This window comes from Nestor notabilis, unplaced genomic scaffold (assembly GCF_000696875.1).
Source record: "Nestor notabilis isolate BGI_N333 unplaced genomic scaffold, ASM69687v1 scaffold1064, whole genome shotgun sequence".
Classification (NCBI taxonomy): Eukaryota; Metazoa; Chordata; class Aves; order Psittaciformes; family Psittacidae; genus Nestor; species Nestor notabilis.
This window is the reverse complement of record NW_009925863.1, coordinates 52644-70851: the sequence shown is the minus strand read 5'-3', so window position 1 is coordinate 70851 and position 18208 is coordinate 52644.

The following is an 18208-nucleotide window of genomic DNA, read 5'->3' as shown; positions in this document are numbered from 1 at the left end:
TGTGCATGTTGCATATCCTCAGAGCAGAGAGTCCTGTGAATTTCTGTAACTGCAGAAGAATTTGTATGGAGACACAGGACAGTGCGTGCTGCTGAAGGGTATTGTAGGGTTTGGGGTTCAGAATTCCCATCTTCAGTCAGTGAGAAAAATAAGTTTGTGTTTTATGGAGAAAGTCACTACATGCTTCTCTGATTCTAGTTGTCCATCAGTTAAGTGAAGGGCAGTAATAGTTACACATTTAGAGAGGGTGTATTAAGAATTAGTTATTTGGATACAGAATTGTAAATAAGATACGTAATTCATATGTCATAAAGATTGTTATCTTTGGTACATTTGTAAACATGCAGAACAGAGTACCCATACTGTAGAAACTAAACCACAAAATGTACTTCAACTGCGTTTCATGTATCAAAGGGCATTTACTGCACAACTTGTTCCCCATAGAAGTGCAATACGTGAACCAATTATTTATATAGCCTGCATAGACATCATTTTGCGCTCTGAGGTATTTGATGTAAGCCAACATCAAATATAAACTCTCCTTCCCCATCTCGAAGGGTTGTCTTAACAAGACTTGATTTTGATATTATCAGAGAGAGCAAACAAAATAATTAAAGTAATACATTAGGAAATTGAAAGGATCAAGATGGTAGTCTGGTGGATTATCTGTAATGCAAAACACTTTCAAAAAGAGATTGGACGTGCTTGCTATCTTGAGCTGTTTGACTAAGGAGAAAAACTGGGTGCTCCACTTCGTATTGGAATTTTGTCTTGTACAAAGGGAACTAGGGAACAATAATTTTTTAAATAATTTTAAAAAGTACAGAAATGCTTGAGGCAGTTCAAAATTTCGCTTGCACTAATGTTTTTCCTAAAGACAGGACTTCCTTAAATTCTCCGTGCTTTCAACTGGAGAAGAGATGCTCAAAACTTAACTGTCTTTAAGGACTGTACTGCTGATGCACTTTGTGACTACAGGAAGGATTTTTTTGGTTTTCCCCAGCACTAACATAGGAGTAGTGTTTCTTTATAAAGTAATCTTAAATTCTTCAAACAAAAGGCATATATTAAAAGATTGCAAACAAAATAGCTGGTGTTGGCCAAGAAAATTTATCTGGGGTGCTCTCCCTTTTGACCCTGGAAAGTTAACTTCTGCTATCACTTCTGAACAGAACCAGACCTTTGTACAGCTCATGTACTTAATTTTCCCAACTGTATAACTGGAAGGAAATGCAATCCCTTGGGTAGGTGAAATGAGTCACTCAAAGCCTTTTTACTTTTTCCCATTCTTTTAGAATTAGAAACTCATTTATGAAGTGATTCTCATCTTGGTTTGGCAACACATTTGAAATCCTTCTAGCAGAGAGGAGTCTGGACCAAGATTTAAGGAGCCAGCTAGGTGGCATGTTGATTTTCAATGACATTCACATGCAGACTCTTACACCAGACTTCTAGAAAGATATCACAGCATTTTCAAACTCTAAAGGTTGTCATTCAGTGGCAGAAGGAGGATACCATCCATGGCAGAGACAAGAAATGCTGCTGTCCTAACCTACCACCAGTGAGCAGGGCTGGCACTGGCTGGGGTGGGGACACCACTCAAATAATCCTAGATTGCAGGTGTCTTATTGCTTATCTATTCTCAGGGCAACTTTTCTCAATCTTAGAAATGAGAAAACACTTTACAGCCAAAATATTAATGGATTTTTTTTTCAAATTAATATTTGGAGATAGATGGAACAACCTACTTGATAATGGATTCATTAACTAAGCTGCTACTCAGTCTGTTTAAGCAAGCATTTAACAAGAAAAGAATGAGTCCTTTATAACTATTTAATAACCTCTCAATCTTAATTCTGTGTACTAGTTACAGGTACTTAACTATTTCTGCTCAGCGTCAATCAATTTTGTATTCCCTCCCACAGAAGAAATATTTTATGTCTATAGAAGACTTGGAAAAGAGTTTGTGATTGAGTGGAAGGTATCTATTCACCCTGCATATATGCTAATAAAGGTTTTGAAAATCATTGTCCCTTATTTAACAGCATGTCAGAATATGTGGACTCTGCGAGTTCATGATCTATTTCTTTCATTTTTGTGCCCTCTAGTAGTACAAATCCAAGAGTAGACTAACATGATGAACGATCAGCTGTGTCATGACTGTGTTATGCATATAAATATTTTCACTATTTCTTTTACATTTGTGGGTTCTTCTGATTAAATGATTAAAGAGGAGTGAGGTCTAATTACAGTTTTGAAGCTGTTCAGCCTTCTCTAGGTTCTAGTCACAGGCTAGAGGACACTGCTGGCGTTGTAACTAATGTAGATTAAAACCACAAAAGAGAAAATTAGATGGTGCTGGTGAAAATACAGGTGTTTTGTATCAAAAATCACTGGACAAAAAAGGACAAAGAGTTTGATCCACAATAAGGATCTGCCACAGAATATTCAGTGTAAAAAGACTGTAAATCTGGAAATGTTTTAATGCATAGAAAAATGTATCAGGAATTTCTCTTTAGATGTTTCTATTTCATACTTCTTTTATCTGCAAAATGATTTTTTTTCCCTCCAGCAATTGATCCTTTCTCCTACCGTCCATAAAATGACTTAAGATGTTAAATAACTTAACATCAAAGCAGAGCTAAAAAGTGAAAATTAAATCGAGTTAAATTGAATTTTATTTAAAATAAATTAAATGAAAGTTTAAAACAAAACAAAGTAAAATAGCCTAGGAGAGCCTAGAAGAGCTTAGAAGAACATTCTAGTTAAAATTCTTGTAGCCTAGACAGAATACAAGGCAGCAAAACATAAGGGACACTGTTTCTTTAAGAAATACAAATGAAACTGCATGCTTTCCTATTCAAAGAGTATCTCTGGAGGAAGGGAACTTTCACTCTTCAGGTAACCAAAGCTTTCCTAAAAGAGATCAAACACCTTTTCTCTCTCAGATTGATTCCAAGCAGGGCTATGTCCCTGAGAGTTTATGTTCTCCCTTCCCTAAAACACCGGTGTCCATGGGCTTTGCCTCACTCACGTATCTAGACTACCATGGCTGCACTATTTCTGCTATTTACTTTCTTATAGTTGATATCTTTTGGAAACCAAAACTTTTTTGTGCATAAGAAGCAGTTGTGATTATCAGTATGTTACAATAAAATTAGTACAAGGCAGTGGATGCTAATTGAGAAATAGTCCATGCAGCTTTCCAGATGGTATTAAATTTCTTTCAATGAGAGAGAAAAATAAGCCAAAACAAATCAAGAAAGTTTATCCATAAAGGTATTGGACTGTTCATATAACTCTGATTTCATGTTTATACTTCAACCTTATACCACATACTCAGGGCTTGGGTTCATGTAAGAGTTAGTGACACCTACAAGCCTCTTCTGATGACTTTCATTCAGTGAAATGTTATAAAACTCATATGCAAGGTGGTAATTCTTTCCATTTAAAAACAATTAGAGAAAATAATGAAAAATTTTGCTTTGTACGTCCATCCTTGAATATGTGCCTCTGCTGGTTTTGCTGAGGTAAAAGTTTCAAATCTAGTTTAAAGTCAGGCTAAGTGGAGACTATCATGCCTATGCTACACTGCTGCATTCACACAAGATCTCAAATTATATTATGAGCTTCTAAAATAGCTGTAAGACTGAGCCAGGAGGCTGTGCTGAGCAGTATAGTTTAAGTATTCTGCAATACAAACATGTTCAGATTATCTAGAATGATAGTTCAATAATTTCAGCACAAGGTGCCAAGTTTTCAAAGGGTTTCCATAGCTGCTCCTGCAGTATTGTTGAGGCATATGTTGGTACTTGAGGGAAAAAGACTGACTAGCCAGACATACATGTGTGTGTCTGTGCATGTGTGTGTGCATCTTTTCATTTATATAAAACCGGGTTGTTATACTCTGAACAAGAAAAATTAAGATGTGCTATCCAAAACTCAAGCCAGAATTACTCTTTTTGTTGTTCAACAGCAGAAGTTTTCACTAGTACAAATAAAAGCCACGTACTGGACAGCATTAGCAGGAGCGCAAGCATCAGGCTAAGGGATGAGAGCCTGAGGCTGCCCAGCACCAGAGAGATGTCCATAAATGAGCAGTGGAGGTCACTGGTGAGGTTACAGGGCAGCAGGACCTGGCATGCAAGGAGGGCCTGAGGGAGGAGTGTTGGTTCAGACTGGTGTAGAGAAGAGGAAACAGATGGCTGGTGTAATTACAGAACAAAAGCTGGGAGGCTGGATGTCTCCAGTCCAACCCTCTGCTCAGCCACAGCTGCCTCGAGCAGCTTGCTCAGTGCATGTTATAGCTGTCATAGCTTTAAGGATGGAGATACCACAAACTGTCTATGCAGCTTGACCCCAGACTACCCTTACAGAAAGAAGATTTTTCCTAATATCTTGTGAGAATTTCTCCAACTGGGCCACTAAGTAGCTGTAGACAGCACTAAGATGTTTCCTTACCCTCTTTTCTTAAAGCTGAGAAGACTTCAGTAGGATATAATAGCATACACAAGGACTGGAGATCCCTCTTACCTTCAACTTGTCTTTTTAACATGTCTAGGGTGTGCAAAACACCCTAAAGTCAGGCATGAATTTCTACTGTGAAAGCAGTGAAACTTTTGTGTCAGTTGTCAAATGTGGTAGTGCTGCATCACAACTTTACATGCAATTTTTTTCAGTGTGCCCATGTAAGCGTGCCCTTTATCAATCAAAATATTTTGCCTTTGCAGAGGTCATCACAAACTGAAACCATCATGAAAGAATCACATCTCAACCAGTATTTTTGCATTTGTCATCAAACACTTTTCTTACAAGAGTCTGGCATGCACCATTGCTGAACATCTTGAAGTTCATTAGTCTGTGTTTTTTAAGGATGATGCATGAATGTGTGATGTGCCAACTCATAGGAAATTATTACGCCAAGACAGACTTCAGAATGGAGCAAAAGTCTTACAGGGAGCACAGTTTTCTTTCTTAAGTGTAATCAGTAAGGAAAGGGAAGAACCAAATATGATCAGAAAAAAATACATTTGAAGCTGTAGTGGAAAGTGTAGAGGAAAATCTCTGATTTTCAGTCTGCTGTTAATGAGATGTTGTATAATCTCTTTGCTCCTTCATCATTGAAGTGCTCTAAGAGGTAGACAGGAGCATGACGGGGTGGATAAGATAGCTGTACCTGTGATCCCTGATAGGATGGATTGCTGAAGCATTACTACAAGGCTAACCTGTTAAATCTAGACAGTGGTGGCAGCAGCCTAGCATGTCATTTAATTAGATAACAAGTTTGAATGTGACAGCTTTCACACAGATGTGACTTATTTTACTTCAAAACCCTGCATTTCTTTTCCAGGCTCAGGACTGCTAAGCATGCTATACAAGTATAGTACATATAACAATTCTTATGAAATTTAAGACCTCTCACAAAAATGCTCTTCACAAAAATGCTCTTCACAAAAATTCATAGCAGTGGGAGAAGGTTACTGTACAAAATGTGTTGTGATAGATCTCCATGCGCAACGAGGTGTTGGCAGAGTTTGTTGCTGGTGACATTTATGAACTCTAATGGTTAAAAAGACAATTTACAGATGAAAAAAAAATACATTTACAGAGAAAAAAAATTAACAGAGAAAAAATCAGGCAAAAATGAGGGTGGGGGGAGAAAGAAGAAAGTGCTGCGTGACCCTGGAGGAACATCCTCCTAAGTGAAGTGTTCTTTCCCATGTAGCAGACGATACACCTCAAAACAGTTTCCCATATTAACACTACAGGTTTTCATCAGGACTTGTCTGAAGTCTCTACTGGCTGTTGGTGCCTATACTGCCCTTACCACTGGCAGGAGCATGCTCTGGTGTGGGCAGGTGTTGTGTGCCTGGCTGGCTGTTGAGCTTTGTGCAGGCACATTACTGGGTCTCCAAATGAAAACCAGTGCTGCAGCTGCAGGATAGGGAAAGGAGGTAATGAATCTCATCCATCAGCAACTGCTTCCCATGAGAACCTGCTTTAACAACAGAGCAGGGGTGGGCATGTGCAAAGGCATGAGACTAGCAGCCTATCAACAGCAGTGTGGGAACAATATGGGAAAAACACTGCACTGGGAGCTCTGGGAAATGCTGTCCCCACAGTGGGGGTGAAAGGGTACAGAGCTGTGAGCAGTAAGCAGCTGTGGGGTTGTGGGTAAGAGTGCCCAAGGTGCTGAGCAGCAAAGCATCATCAGTGTGAGAAGAAAAAGGGGATGGTTGTGGGGTCACTGCCATCAAAACCCACAGGGCTGTCTGCCTCTCGCATTCATGTAAATCAGTGAGGAACAAAGGGTACACAGCTTATAAATGCTTCTGGTTTGAGATTAATAATTTTCCTTCTTCATATATCAAAGCAGTGGCTTCCATCAGTTCTGTAGCTGATTAGGTTACATCAGCTGATCAGCAAAATGTTAGCACAGGATGGCTACCTCTCCTTTGCCATACTTACCTGTTGTAAATCCCCGCACAATCTGCAATCCAACACCTTCTCTGTAGGCATAGAATATGCTCTTCTGTACAAGTCTATTTTGTGTCTATGTCACTTTTTCAAGACAAGGAGAAAGGAACAACAAAAATAAAAGATAAATGCTACAGAGACAAGAATGAAAACAAATGAGAAAAAAAAAGGAAAAACTATTCATTCCATAAGTTCCCCAGAAATAAACTGTGATAAAAAAAATTCAGTTACTTATGAAGTCCAACATAAACAGGGGAAGTTGGATAGTGGTATGCATGGTTAACTTGGGTAGCTTGAACTATTTGATGAAAAAACAAATCTTGCTTCAAAACATTTTTTTCCCACAAAATCTCCATTTGAATTTTATTTACTTGATGAAGACCTATGTGACAGAAAAGCTTATTTTCAGGAAAGGAAGTTTGCTTATGAATATGATAGGTGATTGTTTTGGGGAATCGAAGGATTCCAGTGAGTAAATAATGGAACCAACGAGAATGAATTTTTCCTGATTTTATTGCAAAGGTTAAATTAGGAGAATGGTTAAAGAGTGTTTAGGTTACTTATTAGGTTATATGCTTACCAACCCAGTCAAGGACCCCATGATCAAGAGACCACCTGGTAGATTCATTGTAGCAGGAGAGGAGGCAGGTGCTACCTTGTCAGGCATCCCCATGGAGGCAACGTGGACCTCAGTGGTTGTGAGATCTGCCTCTCTCCCTCTTCTGAGCCCATGGCTTTTATTGGTTAAGAAGTGCTGGCTCGTCTTGGCTCAGGGGGCCAGTCTATGCCAAGAGGAGTGGCCTAGAGGAGTGGTTCTAGAGCGCAGAGGGTCTTTTAGGGGTTGGTAACTTCCATTTACATCCTCCCCTTCCCTCTTCTTCATTGCTATTTTCATCCCATTCCAAAGTCTTCGTCACCTCTAAGCATCCATGGCTGCCTTTGATGGGCAGCATTTGGCTAAGGCAACTGGTTACAACATCCCCTTCTGATGAAAATGATGAAGTCAGAACAGCTGGTTCCTTCTTCTTAGCTACAAAGTTACACTTATAGATCAGAAAGGCTGGGGATGGGCCATCACAGACCATTAACTACTGTGTCTCAGGGCACATACCACCATGTGGTCTGTGTGTGGACCATTTCTGAGTCGAACTAATCGTCCTCATTTGTGGAGAAAGGCAAAAACTTAGCTGAGCGCAGTGTAGGGTAGTCTGCTTTAGGTGACCCTGCTTGAGCAGGGGGCCACCACAAACCAGATCATCTCAAGAGGTCCCACCCAACCTCCACCACTCTGTGACTCATGCCAACCACAGGCAGCTTGGCCTGCCCTTCTCTCTGAATGGTCCTCTCATAACAGAGGAGACCATCCCTCACATCAAGGTCTGGCACGGCATGTGTTCCTACTGCTGAATGCCTATTGGGTTGCAACCAACAGCGGAGCTAAAGGTTCTTCTCAGTGGCAAACAGAGATGTCAAACCAGTCTTGCCCTTGACTATGGTAGGGGTGTTTGGCCAGCCTCAGTCATAGAGTCATGGAATGGTTTGCGCAAGGAAGGACAATAAAATCATCCAGTTCCAACCCCCCTTGTCATGGGCAGAACACCCCACACTAAACCATGCTATCCAAGGTTCCATCCAACCTGGCCTCCAAACACCACCAGGGATGGAGCTTCCACAACTTCCCCTGGCAATCTCATCGTCAATACTGAGTTCTACCTGCCCCCTTCCATTAACAAATCACTACCATAGCAAAGCACACACATATTTGCTTTAGCAAAATAACTACTAGAGGATGCAGCAGTGCGTTGTGGATGCTGGTGGCAGTGGGGAATAAAGCCAAAAACTGGTCACCAGTGGTGTTAGCTATTGTGTTTCTGGACACAGTGATAAATGAGCATTAAGCTAAAAAAAAAAAAAGTCTTCTGCACCAACAAAGGGGATGAAATCAGTATTTGGATACAAAAGCTTTTATGTAATTATGTCCCATGTAAGGGAGATAATTTCATCAATCTCATGGCACTTCAACTTGAGAAAATGAGGGACCAAAAGATCAGCTGTAGTGTATGCTGCCTGTATCACTGAGAGCCAAAGTTATGACCAAGATCCCACAAGTATTTGTATCTTTAAAGATCTACCCATTTGCATCTATTTTTACTGTCTTGTGGAAAGTATCTCAGTATCTGAACAGTACGTCTTGCCTGCAGAGAATAACATGTTTAAAATATTTGTATTGTAGTAACTGCCTGTCTAACAGTTCTCTTCTGGTAAAAGCAGCCATCAAAACTTTTGCTGTGATATAAACCCAGCAATTGCAAAGCAGGAACACCTAATCAAGAAATGGAGCTGTTACAAAGCAGCACATGCCAAAAAGAATGTCTTTCCCGCAGAAAGGCTTTTTTCAAAATGCTAGCACTTCATCAGACCCTGGTAGTACTAAACTGCCAGGGTCCCTGGAACAGGGTTCCCAGGGAAGTGGTCATGGCACCAAGCCTGTCAGAGTTTAAGAAACATATGGACAATGCTCTGAGTCATATGGTCTGGTATCAGGTAGTCCTGCAAGGAACAGGGAGTTGGACTCGGTGATCCTTATGGGTCCATTCCAACTGAGATAGTCTATGATTCTATATGAATATGCCATCAGCATTGCAGGGTAACAAACCTTGGTCTTGAGGTAGACATAGTCTGCTGCTCTTGGCTCTGTACTGTGTTCAAGAGCATTTATAACACCATGTTGCCTGCTGGCTTAAACGTGTACTTAGATTGTAAACTAGTAGGTCTGAATGACATAGTTTTCTAAGCAGCTTCCATTGGGCTGACTCAAGATTTTACTCTCCTTACCACGCCACTCTTTTCAGGTCAAGATTTCTGAACCTCAGCACAGAGAAGGCTATTCTCTTTAACCAGTGCACATATTCAAGACATTTTCACAAAGCTTTGGTCATTTTGCACCCTACTTAGTTTGAAAAGCAAGCCTCCACTTGGAGAATTAAGTACATTAAATCACAACTTCCAGGGCCTGCAAACATTTGCTAAAATCACAGCATTTAGAAAACAGGTATCCAATTTTCAGCTGGATTCCTTTATATTACACAATGACATGTACGTATTGTCATCCAGAGAGCTACTAAAAGCTAGACTCAGTGTGTGTACACAACAGCAGATGTTACAAAAATCTGTTGTGAAAAATACTGCTGAGTGAGCTAACCAAAAATCTGCAGAACTATATTAAAGATTGGGAGAAGGAGAACAGGCATACTAGAGAGAAATTAGTGAGAATTGGTGGATTTGTGCAGAAATTGCAATGAGATCCCATAGCCAACAGAAAGTGTGAGGGGGGATAACTTTCACAGCTCTCAGATTTAAGTTAGGCATAAGTGAAAATCATCATCTAATAATACCTTTGTACCATTTTCAAATCAAAACCTGGCCATGATCGCAGAATCTGCAATATTTGTAAATGGAAGAACATTAAGACCCATAGGAGCCATTTAAACTATTTGCAAGGAAGGGATCAAACAGAATTAATGGTTTAAGTGAATTAGTATATTCAGAGTCATCAGCATAATTAATGTAATTGATATGGACGCTGGAAAAGATGCTGCCTCTGCAGGAGGAGCACGTAAGGAAGTGAAGAGAGGGGGCAGAGGAAAGGAGCTGATTGAGAACAAAAGATGAATCAGCTCATCTTTCTCTTTTTTGACATGCACATCATAGTCTCCTTGCCATCTCTTCTGCCCTGTGCGAGCTCACCACTCCTTTGTCTGCCAATGGCCACTGCAGAAGCGTGGCAGCCATGTGGCTGAGGGGAGATCTCACGAGTATCTGCTCAAACGCAGGGTGCTCCTGCCCTGGGGCCACCTGGACATCCTGCTCTGGTGCTGGGACACCCAGCTCTACTGCCAGCCTCAGTCACCCATGGCCACTGCTGCGCTTCCTCCAGCTCCTGATTGCAGCACCCCGCAACCACTCCTGCAGCCAGGGGGCCACCCAGCCTCGAGTACTTGTCGCACATGTCACCAGCAGCTGCTCTGCACCACAGCTGTTTACCTTCACTGTTGTTCCCTCTCAGACCACCTCTTCCACTCAGACACTCCGCTGTGAAATGCCATTACACCAAACTCACTTTTTAATGCAGTCTGCTGAAGCCTGACAGGGCACAGCTGTGCTTTCATGGGTGCAATTCGCAACTTAACCCACAAGAAAAACATGGTGATGACCTTAAATGATCAAGATGCTATTCACACTGCCAGCCTGGAGTTCTAAGAGTGTCTCTTCTCCTCCTCCTTACCATAATGGTAAATCGTTTAAAACTATCTTAAAAAGTTAAACATTTAACCTTATGTTCCATGCCTCCCATTTTATGTAGGCCTGGGGGTGGCAAGTATAAGGCAGTGTAGTAGGTAGGATTTCTTTGTATATGTCACAAGGAAAAAAGAAAACAATTGAAAGAGTAAGTGTTCAGTGTACAGAGAGACTGCTTTCTTAGGAACCAGCACTACTTACTGACTCACGACAAAGCACAACAGGTAGGCTTTTGAGCATGATGGGAATTACAACACTTAGAATCACAAACCAGTGCTGGAGTCAGTATGGGGTTTTTTTGCCATCATTTTGCCAGGATGGCTTTATTTTGCCATTCTGGACAGTGTCAGCAGAAGCTGTTGCTGGGGGGCGCTGGGAGACTATGCCAGGCAAATGGGGCCACACAGTGAAACCCGTTGATTTTCTGAAAGCAGCAAGTATGGTAACATGTCAAATGAAAAACAGAAGTAGAAAAACAAGGCATTTTTCTCACATTGTCACAGATCATCTCTGTTATCTTCAGCTGTCATGTTTACCCCAAATTAAAAAAGACACAGAAAAGGTCAGAGAAACTGAACTGCTGCAACTCTTCTGTTGCTGCAGTGGGTGGAATCGTAACAGTGATTAGGTAGAGGTCTCTTTTGTGTGGCATAAGGTTTTTATGTGCAGGTAGATTTGTTATTTAATATGTTGTGAAGAAATAGTTCTCTCATTTGAAGGATCCTGCTAACGACTTCTAGGAGGACAACCTGTCAACAAGGTGGTGGGCAATTTTGCTACAGACTTTTGACTACAAACAATGCATAACTATTGTGCTTGTCAGGTACGTTGCATTCCTATGGGGATAGGAATAAGTCTCAGGACAACTGACTCCAGCATGACTGGACTCTACCATGTTGCCCAGGAATATCCATTTTTTGTATTACCTCTTTCCAGCATTGGCATTAGATGCATGGAAACCATAAGGATCCTCATGTTCCCAGATGTCTTTTGATACAAGCGGCGTATAGTGGATCACAACCAACACCAGCTGGTCAATGATACAGAATGGGTCTCAGGTCACAGAAAATAATAGGTGTCTATCACCACAGCACTCCTTAAATCTAAGATTATAATCCTTCAATCTAAAGCACAAGTGACTGGTGCTCATATTTCTGCTTTGCAAAACCAACATGTCTGATCCCAGAGAGGGAGGGAAAAAAGAGGTCATTCTCAAAAAACAAATTGTTTTTCCTCAGACATATGCTACCATCAAAACCAAATGGAGATATCTTAAATAAACGTTCCTGGCTTGTGAGCTCAAAGCAACCGTTGTATTTCCTACCAAGTTATATATGATGTGTGAGGAATAATACAAATACCACCTTTGGAGAAAATAGCAGCTGAAAGTTTTGGATTTAATCCACTCAATGCAAAAATTTAAAGGGTGGAGCTACTAGCCTGTATTAGTCCTTTTTCCGTATCCTAACCTCACCTTTTCATTGTCAATAGCTACAAATATACACAAACACATCTGAAAGAATAACTGATTTGTCTTCTGGGGATATCAGCTATTTAAACTGCCTCACATGACAGATCTCTTCCCATTACTACTTTTTTACTGTCATTTTCTGTGTAGCAGCTGAATAGATTGAATCAGTAGAAGTGTAACTGGCAGCAAAACCTCTGCTTCCTATTCACACAGGAGTTGTTCAGCTCGCATCATTTGACAAAGTGGATGCAGCCTCACAGCCAGTTATGTGGCTCACAGACTCACAGCCTCAGTGTCAGACATGCAGCGGTTGGTATACCTTTGGTTAGAGCAGAGGCATGCTGCTGGCTGGCAGTGGGAGATGCTAATGGCTGCACTGCACCATGGAGCACCATCTTGTGCCTCCTCTGCTACTCCTAACTGTGCCTCTGTCCTGGGTTCAGCTACAGCAGTCATTTTTTCTCCTTCTTAGTAGCTGGTGCAGTGATGTGGTTTTGACTTTCAGCCTGGGAACAATGCTGATAACACCGATGTTTTTAGTTGTTGCTAAGTAATGTTTACTCTGACCAAGGACTTTCTCAGTCTCATGCTTTGCCAGAGAGGAGGGGAAGCCAGGAGGAAGCAGAGGCAGGACACCTGACCCAAACTGGCCAAAGGGGTATTCCATACCACAGCACGTCATGCCCAGTATATAAACTGGGGGGAGTTACCCGGAAGGCCCAGATCGCTGCTCGGGTCGGGCTGGGTATCGGTCGGCAGGTGGTGAGCGGTTGTGTCCTTTTCCCTTGTTATTCCTCTTATCATTATTATTGGTAGCAGTAGTGGTTTGTATTATACCTTAGTTACTGGAGTGCTGTTATCTCAACTCGTGGGAGTTACATTCCTCCGATTCTCCTCCCCATCCCTCCGGGAGCGGGGGGAGGAAGAAAAAGGGGGGGGAGTGAGCGAGCGGCTGCGTGGTTCCAAGTTACCGGCTGGGCTTAAACCACGACAGCCTCCCATTGTAGTTGTGAGATGTTCATCACGAATGCTGCACAGCAGAGCAAACTGGCATTAACATCCCAGCCTGATGGGGAGGCAGCAGAGTGAGACCCTCTTCCTCCTTCTTTTCCCTTCACTTCTTCCTCTTTTCAGCAAATTCGTAGTGCCTACCTACTCGCTCAGCAGTCGAGACTCAAAACAAGCCTCAGAAGCCAATGTGCTGGTGCTGAAATGCAAAGGCTGAGCCCAAAGGGAAGCCAGCGGCTGGCTGAAGCAGGTAGCATGGGCTCAGCTCCCAGAGGAAAGCAGCAATGCCAATATTACAGTCTGTCCTGGCCTCACCCAGTTTTAATTAGAGTGGAGGTGGTTTTGGTTTTTGCCCTTTGTGGGTAATACGTAGAACAGAAGTCATGCTTCAGTGACTTGTACAGATCAGTGAGGACTGGAAGTTTTGAAGGATGATTTTTTTTGTTATCCTCTGATATGGCAGGTGCTGTAAAGTCTTTGTTAAAATGCCTACGCCACGGGTTGTACTGTGGAAAAATATGTTACCCTAGAGGAAAAAAGTTCAAGCTTTATTTAGCTAATTTTCCCCTGTAGAAAGGTAAGGTTTTTTAAAAAAATGTGTTAATTCCATGAAGTCGTTTTTCTCACTTCCTTCAAGTCATTTAGCCACAATGATGAGACAGTGATTAAAATGGAGACTAAGTAAATCCTGCATATGTAACACTACGACTTCTGCCGAGGAAAAACAATACAGATTTTTTTCCATGCCCAAATGGCCCAATTAACAGATTGAGTCCTAAGTAAGGTCACAGTGCCCTCTGCTGAAATATAAAGCCCCACAAGAAAAAAGAAACAATGCTAAACACCCCCTCCAAACTGACATAAGAATAATATAATTCCTGCTCAACATATAAATGATAAAAATATTTTCAAAATGCCATTTGGCTCCTCAGGCTTTCCTTTCACAGTAATGTAGTTGGGAACCATTTTGATTCCAGCTTTGTTGCTCTGCTATGTAAACTGTGTAGCATGGCTTATGACAAAAACCTCAGGAAGCATTGCTGACATTACGGATGCAGACATAATTGCTAGTGGAATGTCTTTCCCTTACATAGATAGAGTAAATAAACAGTAAACTGGTGGCAGTCTTCTAAAATAGTCAGTAGAAAGTGCAAAAACATGGGGGTTTTTATGTTCTCCAGATGACCTCCATACTGAGTTAATGTTTAACTTCACCTTCCACTGGAAGAGGAAGAGTTAATAATAAGTGTAATTTTTCTGGCTGTCTTTTTTCTTAATGGGTGTGGGAAACCACAATGACTAAGAACAGGAGAAAGAACATCTAATAGATGTTTAAGGCTGAACTAATGTCGACTAATGAGCTTTAGACATTGACATCTGGAGAAAAACTAATCTGGGATGAGGAACTCTGGAACAGGCAAGGAAGAAAGGACTCAGTAGACAGAAGTGGAAACAGCCCCTTCTGATATGCTGTGCCAGGAAATGCGTGGGGCTTGATCTGCTGCACAGTATTTAAAGAAGATACATAGGCACTGGGTTAGGAATAAACAACTCCACAGGCTCTGCTACAGCATTTTTGGAGCAGGCTGCTATTGCAGTTATCAGCTGGCACCAAATATCCCAATGCGGTTGCCATCCTCTGTCTCCATCTGCACCTTTCAGTCTGATCCTGAAAGATGAAACTACCTTTATTGGATGCAGATCTGCTCTTCAGAGCCTGCAGACTAATAGCCATTACTTTGACATAAGCACAGCTTTAAAAGGAAAAAGTCTAGCTAGCAAAGAACGTCAGACTCCTACCTCCCAACCAAGTTCAATTTCTCTTAGTCTCCAATGCATGGTTGCCATATTTTATTCAAGTGGCAACAACTTCTGAGGTTTTGCTGTTGTGCTTTTAATTAAAATGTAAAGTGGCAAGAGAGCTGTGGCAGAGATACCTGAGAACATCTTTGCTGGTTGATTAAACCAGGATCCTCAGTCATGCTGAGAGGTAGCCTCAGATTTTTCTCAACAGTTTACTCACAGGTTTTTGTTTGAAGATGGACATCTGTTGGAGATTTTCAGCAGGGAACACCTGGAATTTAATGCTCAAGATGCAACAGGAGCTAAGAGCAAGTAATATCTCTTCTTCAGTAATTTGTGTTGTCTCCTTTAATTTTCCCTTCATTTCCCCAGTGCTCCCACCCAAGATACTCTCAGCTGTGCTCACAACAACCCACACTTTACGTTTCTTAATACGAAGCTCAGCAGATATCTTCAACTAAGTTCACCCAGAGGTTATTCTAATTCCCTCCACCAAGATTTCAATTTAGAGGTTTACATTAATGCATTAATTAAAGTGACCCCCTTTTTATTATAGTAGCTTCACCTTAATCAGTTAATGTGATGGCAGTTCTTTCTTTGTTGCTTTGCCTGGCAGGGAGATCTTGTTAAGAGGATGCAACATCTGCTCGACAGGTGCCAAGTAGTAAAGCAATATGAGATCCCTGCCATTTGGCACTGCTTGTGCTGGGTCCAATGATGCTGGAGCTGCAAACACCCCAGCAAGCGACCACTCCTCCCACACTGGTTCCCATCAGCCCACCGTTACAGGCTGCAGCTGAGACACACCAGAAACACCTTTTGCAACTAAGCACAAGCCTCCCAGGGGCTGATAAATCCTGTTGTAGTTAATGCTCCTAAAAGGCTCAGAAAAGCTGTGCTTCAAGACGATTCACTCCAAAATGTTTCACTTCAGATCTATTTGGCTACAGATTCTCTTTTATTTCTGGGCTGCTCAACCACATCCTTTCTCACACTGGCTGCTCGCTCTGGCCAGGCAGGTGTGACATCTCTGCTTCTTTTGTGGGAGCTTGTGCAAATTTTCTCTGAGTTCAAGACCACATTATGCACAGGAAGGCTTCTGCGTCTGTTGGCAATGCTTGTAAAATCAGTAAGGGTAAAGTTTTGGATTTGCACATCATAGCGCTTCTTGATTCATGAACATTAGCTACTTGGAGGTACAAAAATGTAACTTCCTTCAGTCAAAGCACTTTATAACCTCACACTTTCCTTCATAAGAGAACTTCCCTTTTTCTGTTAATAGCTCAGTGAAATTTATTTTGATAGCAAATATATTCACCTGCCTGCATCTGTTTTCCCTCGTTGGTACCTTTTGATCTAAGTACTTGTCAGAACGAAAGCATGCATTATGCTGTATCTGAATCAGAGGTGACCATGGTGTTGAAAACAGGAGTAACTGCTTCTCTGCAGCTCTGCAATAAATTCCACTGTGGCATGACAGAGGAAGGAAATCAGTAGCTGCTGTACTTTTGTTTGCTCTGCCAGTGCCTTGGCCTAATACACTCTGTTCCCTGGCCCCTTTTACGGAAGAGCTGTTTCCTGCATGGGAACCCATTCCTGTTTATGAATTTATCTGAAAAAGAAAAATCATACCAGCATTTGCAGACATTTCATTCCTAAAATCATCCTCTTCCATGATGAATCAGTTCTCTTTCTGGGTATTCGGTGATCCCTCCAGATTTTCTCTGGGACAGTCTCTACACACTCAGTGAAAGAAGCTTTTTCTGGATAAACTTCAGCTACTTGGCTGGAAATCAAACTATTTATATATATATAAACTTATATATATATAAAATTACTGCCTTGGATTTCAAAACCATTCCTGAAGATCTGGGTATCCCATTCCTAATGCATTATGTATGTACATGTGGACTGCATTTTCTTGATTCCCATGTAATTGGCTTCCCATCTTCCAAAAAAAAAGGTGTGCAATTGTATCCATGCAACTTACCCATCTCACATTAAAAATAAGCCACGCTATTGCAAAAGTATCAGTGCAAAGGAAGATGCAGACAGATCTGCAAAAGTCAATGAACACACATAAAACCCACACTTGTCCCCACTCTACTGTTATATTGGGAAACTGTTTTGTTGGAGGTTTTTGTCTCAAAAATCTCACTGATGGCTCCTCTGTGTGCAGTTGGATTCATTAATTGTATAAGGAGCTTTACAGATCAAATATAAGAACTTGGTTTGCAAGAAGTAGAAGTTAAAGCAAGAGTTAACAGACTGCAAAAAGAAAAGCAGAACTAAATGCTCTCTTTAGGTGCCGAATTACTTCTGCAACAATTCTCAAGAACAAGAAAACACAGGTACATTCAAGCACTTCTTGCTATGACCTGATAATTCACAGGTTAAGTGTTTATGGGGTGACAATTTGAAAAACTTACAAAATGTCAAGAGTAATGACTGTCTTTAGAGATCAAGGATTTGCCTGCACCTCTATTGTTGTGTCTCTGCCTGATGAGAAATGTCATCTCCCTTTGTACTTTCACATTGCAGGTATATTCTAGCAAATGGCATGTCTCTGGTCAGCTTTATTACTTCTGCCTAATATTTCTGAGAATTCTTAATGTTTACAATCAAGACTCAGTGTTTGAGTCTTTTAAGTGCTTGATCAGAATTTGGTTAACTAACTGTAAATGGGGGTTCACATATTGGTTTTAATGTATGTATATCCACCTCTGAGAGGGAAAACACTGTTTTGACTCAAGCTTACAACAGACTGTGCTCTTAACAGAGCATTTGCTTCCCTATTAAGCAATGTGTCCAAGGGCCTTCCAGCAACAACTGTCCTTAACAACTTCATTATAGATTCCTGGCAATTTTCGATGACATTTATCCTTTCAGAGATCCTGAACACCAGGTTTTAAAGAGCGGAACTGTTTCAACACAAAAATATTTTTGTAATTTCAGGATCTACTTTGGGAATGCAGTTATATAAAAGCTCACATATTAAACAAATATGAATCTAGAAACTGAGGTTCACTTAAGACCATGGCTTACTACTTATATAATCCGTAGGCTTGGCATACGCTTGTTAGTGTGAAGTTTATTAGCTTTGTTTTAGAAACTTGTATGTCACTACTAATAATAATGTCATAGAGTCTG